The sequence below is a fragment of the Ovis canadensis genome, chromosome 1, assembly GCF_042477335.2.
Source record: "Ovis canadensis isolate MfBH-ARS-UI-01 breed Bighorn chromosome 1, ARS-UI_OviCan_v2, whole genome shotgun sequence".
NCBI classification, from domain to species: domain Eukaryota; kingdom Metazoa; phylum Chordata; class Mammalia; order Artiodactyla; family Bovidae; genus Ovis; species Ovis canadensis.
In genome coordinates, this window is record NC_091245.1 from 192,752,522 (window position 1) to 192,764,558 (window position 12,037).

The window sequence follows — 12,037 nt, forward strand, 5'->3', positions numbered from 1 at the left end:
TTCCTCCGATAAAATCGGTTACACACTGGAGACGTCAAGGAGCCCGGAACATTCTCCAGCGCAATGGGACTCAGATAAAGTGGTCTGATTTTGCCAGGCCTTCTAGCATGAAAAATCCTCCCCAGAGCAGGCGGAGAAATTCCTGGGATGCCAGGACACAGGGCAGAGTGGCCTGGGCCCTAAGAAAAGAGCAGAAAACCCAGAATGACATTCCTGCCATGGGCAGAGAGGCCTGCGTTTGCAGGCATCATCTCATACACCAGTCAACACATAGTTGACAAGGACTCTCCCAAGTGTCAGGCCCTGATCCGGAGTCACTGGGAAGGCGGTATCTTCGTGTGACAGCTCAGCATCCCTGTCTTTCAAAGAGCAGCAATAACTTGGTCCCCACACACAGCCCAGGTTAGCAATCAGGAGCAAGTCTGTGGCTTCACCTCCATGGGTCTCCTCTGTGCACGCGCTTCTTCAAATATCACTTTGCATCCCTGAGTACCTCCTGGTTTGCCAATTTCTCTGTGTCTCCATCAGACTCTCTTTTCCTGCCTTTCCTCTAATCAAATTCTTTTTTTCTCCTTTTTTCCATTTCTTTTCTCTAACAAACTGTTACACAGAACTAAATACATTTTAAAAAGTATTTGTGGAATAAGCCTTTACATTCTCTGGGTTTTATTCTTAAAATTGGTTGAAGAACATGTGTCCTCCTCTGTGTCATCTGCATTTCTTACAGGACCATGAGTCACTATTTACAACTTCTTATTAAAATGCGACGTACATAGAATATGTGCAGGGTTCTGCAAGTGCGCATGTAGTGGCTGTGAGTGTACCATTCCGAGCTCACTACCAGAGCATAAGCACGGGAGCACTCGCGTGGAGAGATGTCACGTTCTCCTCTGCCCATCCTCCCACACCGTCACCACCATCCTGAATTCTTCCAGCACTGATTAGCAGTTTTTGATAAAATACAAAATACCTGTTTTTTAAATTTGCTAGCAGCGGAGTGCTGTAGGATGCACCCTTTGTGCCTGGCTTTAATTGCTCAGCATATGACGGCAGATCCACTCCCATGCAGCTATCAACCCTTCACTCTCCTTGCTTCACAGCACCCAAGCTGGGGACCAACCCACAATTTATTTTTACTTCTATGGTTAATGGGCATTTGAATGGCTTCCATGAGCAGCTATTACAAATACTGTTGCTATTAACATTTGCGTATGTGTTTTTTGATGGCACCTATTATTTTTATAATCGGGGGGAAAAAAGAAAACTATTTCCATTTTAAAAGATGGAGGTAGACCAGTGCGATGTTTTTAGAAAAGGGCTCTGGAGTAGGAAGTAGAACGCATGAGAACACATGAGCCTTTGTTCTGGCCTCTCTAGTCTCTATTTCTACAACTTTGAGCCAATCAATTAATCTCAGTTTTCTCATCTGCAAAAGATGGACAGTAGTATCTGCCATTGGTAGGCATGCCTACCTCACAACCAAGACGGATGAGGGATATGAGGGGTTAAGTGTCATACAAAAATGAAACACATTAAGGAGAAAATAAATAATAGTTACATCTTGATTTACCTGTTTTTAAAATTTGAGAAAACAAAATTGAACCTGGTGCCTTAGGCAAAAGATCTCCCCAATCGTGACCCACTGTAGGCAATACAAGATACATACATATCTCAAAGATAAGAAATAACAAATAAAAGACAATAAATGTCTCAAAATATCCTGTCTCCAAAAGTCTGTTCACATGAGTGACTGAGAACAGGCGGCCTGTGACATCTCTTATCCCTTTCAAGTGGCCTTGTCTCTGAGTAGATGGGGCCCAAGTCTAGACAAGCTCCTCACTGACTGAGCTGTAGGAACCTGGCGGATGGACCCAGGATTCGCAAGACGAGGGGTGTGCCCACAGAGGACACACAGAAGGCCAGGACTGGATGTATCTTCAGATCCAGACCAGCGCGCTGTCCCATCCCCTGTATTGTTCCCTCATAAGGAGAGACTCAGACAACAGTACAGGACTGGAAACAGGGCTGCATGGCTGCTGACCAGCAGAGCGTGCATATCTGAGGCTCCAAGCTCTCTGCCAGCATGGGGTCATTTGTCAGTGGAGGGCACTGGGGCTGTCCACACGCTAGTGTGGATGCAGGCTAGGCATGGCCATCCCACCCTGTTCTTCCTCCCCGCCCAACCCAAACAAATCCTGTGCTGAGCCCCCACCCTGCAGGGAGCGCCCACAACACTGGCTGTCCTGTGCTTGCTGTCCAGGGATGCGGACCTTCATGGTCCCTGCCCCTGTCTCGGCAGGGAAGGGAACTGTGGCCCGCATGAAAGAGAGGGGTCTGGGAAGGAGGCCACTGTGCAAGAGGGGTTCTAAGCGGAACTCCTGAGGAGATGGGGAAGTGAATGAGAGCCTTAAAAACCAGGCATTGCCCTAGAGTTTCTCAGCCCAGGTTGAATATGAGAATTGCTGAGGGAATTTTTACAAAATGCTGGTGCCTGGAACCCACATACATAATCAGAACCATTGGCCATAAGGTGGGGCATCAATATATTTTTTAAAGTTTTCTAGGTGGTTTTTGGGACTTCCCTAGTGTTCCAACGGCTAAGCTTCCAAGCTCCCAAAGCAGAGGACCTGGGTTCAACCCCTGGTCAGGGAACTAGATCCCACATGCTGCAACTAAGACCTAGCTCAACCAAATAAATAAAAAAATAATTTTTTAAAATTTTAGAATCAACTAATGTGGCTCTAATTTATAGCCACAGTTGATAACCACTTCCTTATCCTTAGTGCAGTAGGAATACTCAAGAGAAGAGGTGATGGTAAAACATTCCTGGCAGGAGAAGGGGATGACCGAGGATGAGATGGCTGGATGGCATCACCAATTCGACCGAAGTGAGTTTGGGTGAACCCCAGGAGTTGGTGATGGATAGGGGGCCCTAGCATGCTGTGATTCATGGGGTCACAAAGAGTCAGACACGACTGAGCGACTGAACTGAACTGAAAGAAGAGGTGATGCTGTGTCCTCAGTCCATAAGAAAATATGATGAATGATTATGAGTCTCAGAACATTTTGGTTGAACCATCCAAGAGCAGTCTATTCCAAATCCCGTTTCCTCTCCTCCTGGCCAGCTCAGAAGTCTGCACCCTTTTCCTGCTTCTTCATCCTAGAGCACTCCTGCAAGCCAAGCTGCAGGCTACTGAGGGAGCAAGTGCTGTCATCTGGCTTCACAGTTTCTGAATCAAAAAGAGTGGCTTGTACACATTCATTAAATACTTGCTAAGTGAGTGACTGAATGAATCCATGATGAGATGGATGGGTTGACAGGGCACATAATAAATACTTAAAGCCATGAATTGGGATGATTTATAACTAAAGACACACCTCTACTACTGAAGGTCTTTCAATCTGGTTGAGCAAAAAAAAAAGCTACACAGATCATGAATAAAAGATGCACAGAACCAAAACTACAGTCGCTCGCTACACACATACACACACACACATAATTTTCCTAAATAAACTGTGCTGTTCCTTCAAATCAGCATCTTGAAAGGCCTTATAAAATTATTCCAGTGATGCTGTCAGTCCTCAAAGTGTGTTGTAGTGGGATCTCACCTTTAGACTTGAGGGCTTCTTGCAGCAGCAAGCCCATGCTGACCCATACAGACACACAGAGTTACACAGAGTTGCCCACTTGCCAAGCAGTTCAGTCAAAAACATTGACACTGCCATTGTGTCTGTCCTTGTGACTTTCAGCTTGGGATTCATATTTGAACCTTAGCCTCTTAACACATATGGTGTATGTCACATTGCACAGATCAGCATTCATCGAGCCCTCTTGCTGGCTGCTGGGGGATGATTGCCAATCCTTTGAAACGCCACTCACCCTCAGGGCTGCCCAGAGTGAATCTGATAGAGACCACATGGCCCATATTTCAAGCCCGTCTTCATAGGTGGTGAGTCCAGCTCCTTTTTACAGAGAGGCAGCTCTAACTGACACAAACAATCAGGAAAGTGCACAGGCATGCACACACACATACACACACGTGCGTGTGTTTTCAAAGAAACACAATTTACCCGCTTTTTTTCCCCCTTTTTCCTTTCTTGGAATAAAACTTGGAGAAACAAAAGAAACAATTTAAAAAAAAGAAAACCCCAGGCTCTCCATTGTCTTAAGAGACTCCCATTAGAGAAGTGCTCTGCCTCTTTTAGAAGGAAGCTGTGGCCACCTCACATCAATAAAGGGTGATGAGCAGTCAACTATTCTTCTGCCCTCCATTCACCCCAGCCCAGCAGCCCAGGGAACAGGTAAGGGTGCCAGCCCTGATGCTGTGAGATGGGCTGCATGCTCAGGAGCAGAGCCAACTGGGGACCCCATGATGCTGGTGGGCCTTTCCTGCCATCTGCTTCACTCTTTACTTGAATGTGACCTTCCTCTTACCACCTAAGAAGAATGCCTTGTCAAGAGTCAAGGACTCACACCTCTACTTGCGTCAAACTGACAAACTGACATCTATCTCTGCTTGTGAGCCCCCTCATAGCAGCCCAGGCACACCTCCCAGATGCAGAGGTGCTGAACAGTGCGTGGTAAATACAGACTTCTGCATTTCTGTCTGCAGAGAAGTGCAAACAGTACAGGCTAACCAAGCCCATGCAACCACTGCTTCTGATCTTCTCTTCCTGGGCATTCACGTGGATATGTACAGGATAAAATATAGCAAGAAAAGGATTATTTGCTCTAGAAGGCTTTCCTGGTAGTTCAGACGGTAAAGAATCTGCCTGCAATGTGGAAGAACTGAGTTTGATCTTTAGGTTGGGGAGATCCCCTGGAGAAGGGAATGGCTACCCACTCCAGTATTCTTGCCTGGAGAATTCCATGGACAGAGGAGCCTGGCAGGCTGCAGTCCATGAGGCTGCAAGGAGTTGGACATAAATGAGCGAATTCCACTTTACCTCAATCCTTGGTTAACTTGAGAGTGGGATAGATATTTTGATGTTTAAGAAAATTTCCCAAGAAAGGGAAGGAAGGCTGAGAGCAGTGGTATACGGTCATGGCCAGATGAGTCTGATTAGTTGAGGCGGGTGAGGGGGAGGCAGAACTGGAATCAGCAAGTGGTGACTGCCAGCTCCCCACACCCTGACTGCACCTGCCACAGAGCCCCTGCTGGTGTCTGGAGAAGGGGCCCCACCTTGTCTGCCACTGACAAGATACAGCAGGGCCTCCTGAAGCAAGCAGACTGCACCCGGCTCTGAGACTCTGAGCTAGCAGATGCCAAGAACCAGTGCAGCTCCCGTGGACTTGCTTTCTTTCAACCGTGCCCACAGTGAGTGACACAGAATCAGCAGCGCTGGTGGGAGGACACTCCTATGACACCTCCTCCACCGTGATTTCCTCCCCAAATACGCACAAAGTCACTCGGAGGAAGGCAGGAACTGTAATTCCCACTTTACAGAGAAGGAAATCAAGGCACAGAGAGGTTAAGAAGCCTACCCAAGGTCACAGAACTAGTAAATGGTGGAGCCAGGATAAACAGAGATCTTCGCCCCAAATCCCATGAATTGACAACTATACCAAACTCCCTTTCAAAGGAATCCACTTAAAGGTCAAAGGATGGAAGAAGGGATGATCCACACTCTCTTGTTTTGGTCCTTCTGTGTTATTTGTCTTTGCTCACCTCATTCCCTTGGTTCATGAGCCTTTCCATATACCCTGACCAACCACTTCCTTCAAGAAGTCGCCTGGGTTTCTTCCTCACTTGGCGTCTCCGCAGCATTCGTGAATTCAACTTGCAGCCATCATTTGACTGGATGCCAGACACTTTGAGGTTACACTCCAGCCCTTTCCCTGTGCCCCTCCAGCCCATCAGCTCTCCAGACTCCCAAAGAGGGTCAGGTCTTAATCCTCAGATCCTATGTAATAGTTACTTATACAGCCAAAGGCAAAAGCTTGAAAGCAAAAGGAGAAAGGCGTGGCAGATGGTTAGATAGCATTAGAAAGAAAAGAAAGTGAACTTGCTCAGTTGTGTCCGACTCTTTACGACCCCATGGACTGTAGCCTGCCAGGCTCCTCTGTCCATGGGATTTTCCAGGCAAGAATACTGGGGTTACCGTTTCCTTCTTCAGGGGATCTTTCCAACCCAGGGACCAAACCCAGGTCTTTGCACTGCAGGCAGACTCTTTACCATCTAAACCACCAGGGAAGCCCTAGATAGCATTACTAACTCAATGTGCATGAGTATGAGCAAACTCCAGGAGGTAGTGAAGGACCGGGGAGCCTGACATGCTGCAGTCCATAGGGTCCCAAGGGGTCAGACATGGCTTAACAGCTGAATCACAGCAACAAATGGCTAAAGGAACTGCATCAGTCCAGTTCAGTCCAGTCGCTCAGTCGTGTCCGACTCTTTGCGACCCCATGAATTGCAGCACGCCAGGCCTCCCTGTCCATCACCAACTCCCAGAGTTCACTCAGATTCATGTCCATCGAGTCAGTGACGCCATCCAGCCATCTCATCCTCGGTAGTCCCCTTCTCCTCCTGCCCCCAATCCCTCCCAGCATCAGAGTCTTTTCCAATGAGTCAACTCTTCGCATGAGGCGGCTGAAGTACTGGAGTTTCAGCTTTAGCATCATTCCTTCCAAAGAAATCCCAGGGCTGATCTCCTTTAGAATGGACTGATTGGATCTCCTTGCAGTCCAGGGGACTCTCAAGAGTCTTCTCCAACACCACAGTTCAAAAGCATCAATTCTTCGAAGCTCAGCCTTCTTCACAGTCCAACTCTCACATCCATACATGACCACAGGAAAAACCATAGCCTTGACTAGATGGACCTTAGTCGGCAAAGTAATGTCTCTGCTTTTGAATATGCTATCTAGGTTGGTCATAGCTTTTCTTCCAAGGAATAAGCGTCTTTTAATTTCATGGCTGCAATCACCATCTGCAGTGATTTTGGAGCCCAAAAAAATAAAGTCTGACACTGTTTCCACTGTTTCCCCATCTATTTTCCATGAAGTGATGGGACCGGATGCCATGATCTTCATTTTCTGAATGTTGAGCTTTAAGCCAACTTTTTCACTCTCCTCTTTCACTTTCATCAAGAGGCTTTTTAGTTCCTCTTCACTTTCTGCCATAAGGGTGGTGTCATCTGCATATCTGAGGTTATTGATATTTCTCCTGGAAATCTTGATTCCAGCTTCTGTTCCTTCCAGTCCAGTGTTTCTCATGATGTACTCTGCATAGAAGTTAAATAAGCAGGGTGACAATATACAGCCTTGATGTCCTCCTTTTCCTATTTGGAACCAGTCTGTTGTTCCATGTCCAGTTCTAACTGTTGCTTCCTGACCTGCATACAGGTTTCTCAAGAGGCAGGTCAGGTAGTCTAGTATTCCCATCTCTTTCAGAATTTTCCAGTTTATTGTGATCCACACAGTCAAAGGCTTTGGCATAGTCAATAAAGCAGAAATAGATGTTTTTCTGGAACTCTCTTGCTTTTTCCATGATCCAGTAGGTGTTGGCAATTTGATCTCTGGTTCCTCTGCCTTTTCTAAAATCAGCTTGAACATCAGGGAGTTCATGGTTCATGTATTGCTGAAGCCTGGCTTGGAGAATTTTGAGCGTTACTTTACTAGCATGTGAGATGAGTGCAATTGTGCGGTAGTCTGAGCATTCTTTGGCATTGCCTTTCTTTGGGATTAGAATGAAAACTGATCTTTTCCAGTCCTGTGACCACTGCTGAGTTTTCCAAATTTGCTGGCATATTGAGTGCAGCACTTTCACAGCATCATCTTTGAGGATTTGAAATAGCTCCACTGGGATGCCATCACCTCTACTAGCTTTGTTCGTACTGATGCCTCCTAAGGCCCACTTGACTTCACGTTCCAGGATGTCTGGCTCTTAGATGAGTGATCACACCATTGTGATTATCCGGGTCGTGAAGATCTTTTTTGTACAGTTCTTCTGTGTATTCTTGCCACCTCTTCTTAATATCTTCTGCTTCTGTTAGGTCCATACCATTTCTGTCCTTTATCGAGCTCATCTTTGCATGAGATGTTCCCTTGGTATCTCTAATTTTCTTGAAGAGATCTCTAGTCTTTCCCAGTCTGTCCTTTTCCTCTATTTCTTTGGTATAGACGCAATTAATGATCTCGAGATGGGGAAGTAATGCTAGATTATCCAGGTGGGCCTGTCTAATTAAACGGGTCCTTAAAAGCAGAAGAGGCAGGCAGGAGAGTTAGAGAAGATGCGATGGCAGAAGCAGAGGAGGAGGTAAATGGGCTCGCCGATTGCTCGCTTTGAAGCCTCCAGAAGCTGGAAAAAGTGAGGAAGGAAATTCTCCCCTACATCCTGCAGAAGGAACCCAGCCCAGCTGATGTCTTGATTTTAGGCCCGTGGGACCCATTTCACACTTCTGACCTCTAGAACTGTAGGAGAGCACTTCTGTGCTGCAGTAAGCCACTGTTCATGGCCATTTGTTACAGCGGCAACAGGAAAGTAATACATCAGGACTGAGTGCTCCAATTATTTCGCTCCTATCTCCACTGGGCCCCCTCCACCCCCGCTACCCACACCCACGAGGCACTGGGACAACTGGTCCTCGGCATGAAGGGAGGGGTGAGGGGCTCTGTGAACCTCCAGTGACCCGTCCTGCCCCTGCAAAGTTCAGGACTGGTTCCTCAGCCCCTCCTCCCACACGCTCTGATCTCGGGGGGTGCCCCCACTGGCCCTCTCTTCCCTCCCCCACAGGAGAGCAGAAACAGAAACCATGTCTGAAGCCAGGTGGCTCCAGAGCCTGGAGCACGCTCACTGGATTCTCACAAGGATCTGCAAAAGCCCGAGCAATGCTGAGGGCGGATTTTTGTCATCACTCTCAGACTTCCCTCCTCATTCCTCAGCAAAGAGTGGTGCAAACCCCTTCTGGTCCCAGCCCTTGCCTGCCTTTTCAGGACTCCCCCTGCCGTGCACTGCCTCACCCCAACATTCTGGAAGCCCTCAATTACCCTTCAGTCCCATACACCTTTGATCACGCTGACCTCTCTATTGAAAATGTCCTGCCCCTCCTCTCTGCCCATGAAGTGCTTGAATGAGGTCAGATATCTCCTCCTCCAGGGAGACCTCCCTGACTACCGTCAGAGTGGTTAAGCACTCCTCAGTCTACTCAGATCCTGTGTCTGCCTCTATCACTGCTCTCACTACTACTGGGATCCCTTTTGCTTTCCTCACTTTCCCTTTCCATGGGGAAGATGAAGCTACCCGCCAAGCTCCCACCAGCAGAAGCAACACTCTGCCCCTCGCCCCTCACCAGCCCATCAGTCAGTCTTAGCTCCTCCCCATGGGAGGGGGAACACCAGTCAGACTGGTCCAAGCTGGGGCCACAGTTCATGAGCAGGCAGGCCCTGGAGTTGAAAGGTAATATGTGATCACTTTATGACCTTTGTGCATATGTTATTGGGAATGGGGCCAGCTGGTCATTCTCTGCCTTGATTCCAGCCCCTCATCCAAGGGTCTGGGAGAAGCAGATTCTTAGATTCAAGAGGAAGAAAGTTAGACATTACAGGTCTTGCTTCAGCCTTCTGGTATGAGCTACACCATATCAGCATGGTGTTTTCCATCCTTAATATACTCCCTTAATCAGAAACCTGGAGGGAAGGCAGGATGATGAAATCCTGAACTTCAGACCTCCGCACTGACTTAGAATCGTTTGTCCATGATGCTCTCTATTGATTACGTAGGTCAGAGTACTTATTAGCATGATTCCCAGAGACATCTGAGAAAATGACCCCTGTCCTGGTTCCCAGTCCTGAGTTCAAGAATCCTCTAGAACTGAGCAGTATTCACCTCGAAAGTTTGACAGTGGTGACTGAGGAGTTAGTTCGTTTCTGCCTAAATGGCCTGTGATCGTATTTTTACGTTATAAAGCTCCGAGATTGATTACTCAGCTCAGGTGAGGTGGTCTCAGGCACGTGTACAATTGCTTCAGTCATGCATGGGTGGGTAGATGGTAGACCAATGGGTGGGTCAGTGGGTGGGAGGATGGTTGAGTGAATGGAGAGATCAGTGGATGAATGAGTAGACGGTTAAATGGATGGGTGGAAGGATGGATCATTAGAGGGACAAACTGAAAGAAAGTGCAGCCTGAAGGGACGCATTTATGGTCCCAGAAGATCTAATATGATCCTCATTCATTCAGATGTTTTCCCCTACAACTTGGCACCCCTTGGTTAAGACCTTGAGTCTAGGAATCTGACCGTTTGCCTTTTTAAGAAAATGTTGCTAGTCTCACTGCCATATATTCTGACTGTGCTGGCATTTTTAGCATTCTTTATACAAGCAAACTCTCTCTAAATGCTCCAGTGTCATCTGCCTCACCTCTCTGACAACTTGAACTTACTGCTGACCTCTGTCATACACAGATAGTACATGGTACCTTTAATATGCCGCCTCAGATTCTCTCTGCCCCACCTGATTCTGGGGCTGCAGCTGGTCCATCTTAGCCACCACCACACCAAGAAGCTAAGCTGGGCTCCAGTCAAGTTCATGTGCACAAACCCAACAGTGCTTTGTGCCCATGGAATAGCCACTTGCTGCAGAAACTCACTAGGTACTCACACAAGTTGAAATCACAAGTGCAGGGGGCAGGGTTAATGCCCCTCCCAGCTACCCTTTGACTGTGGGGAACAGGAGCCAGTGGATGAATTCTCATCCTTTCCTCCCTCTGCAAGGTGGTCACGAGACAGGAGTTCCTTCCGCCTCTCAGAAGAGTCCTCAGAGACTAAATGCTCCACTGCACACGATGCTGAAGGGCCGCTAACCCAATGTCATGCCTTCTCACCTGGCCCACCCTCTTCTTTCCTCTCATTCCTTCCCTGGATGTACCCCCCACCCCCACCCCCGCCAATCAAGCAATAACACACAGACTTCTGCTTTCTGGGGAGTTCAGCCTAAGAATCCATCACTCCATTACTGCTTTACTGATTACTATTTAAATAATACAGTTTTGATTAAATACAAGATATCTGGATCTAATTAGAGGTTCCAGTGTTGAGTGTCTGCCTCCCACACTAGACTGTGTGAGCGACTCCTCTCAGTATCCCCAACACCGAGCAGAATGCTGGAATTCTCTAGCACACCCATCTCCTTTCACCCTTTTCCATAAAATCAATCATCTGGGAAAGTTCTCATCTTGGATACCTGAATCTTCTGCTGTGTATGGTTTCCAAACTCAGGACCATCTCTATCAGAGGGGATACTCTTCTAGCTTGTTATGCAGAATTCAAAAAAGCCAAGGGCAGTATCACGAAAGCCTTCTGTGACTGGCTGAAAAACAGTGCCCCCAAAGTGGGTGCCCCCATCCCCACCCCTGTTACTGTGACTGTGTCCTCATTTGCCAAGGCCTTTGCAGGCGTGATGAAGTTAAGGCTCTTGAGATGAGGAGATCAACCCACTAAATGCAATCGCGTGTCTGCTTATAAGAGGGAGGCAGAAGCCCGAGTTGTGTGCACACAGGGGAAGGCAAAGTGGTCACATGGAAAGAGATTAGAAGATACTGGTCTTAAACATGGGAATGATATGACCATGAGTCAAAGAATGCCAGTGGCCTCCAGAAGCTGGATGGGCCCGGACCAGACTCTCCCTGAGAGCCTCTGGGGGGAGCACAGTCCTGCTGCCGCCCTGATTTCAGCTCAGCAAAGCTGATTTGGGACATCTGGTCTCCAGAACTGGGAGAGAATACATTTCTGTTGACTTAAGAAACTCAGTTTGTGTAATTTGTTACAGCAGCCACAGGAATCTAGTGCGGCTTCATCTTTAAAAGGGCTCTGCTGCTGCTGCTAAGTCGCTTCAGTCGTGTCCGACTCTGTGCGACCCCATAGACAGCAGCCCACCAGGCTCCCCCATCCCTGGGATTCTCCAGGCAAGAACACTGGAGTGGGTTGCCATTTCCTTCTCCAAAAGGGCCCTCAGAGACACCAATTTAGCCCTTTACGAATACACTGTCTTTCATGCTTTCCCATATACCTATAGTTAACTCAGCATTTATTTTCTTTCCATTG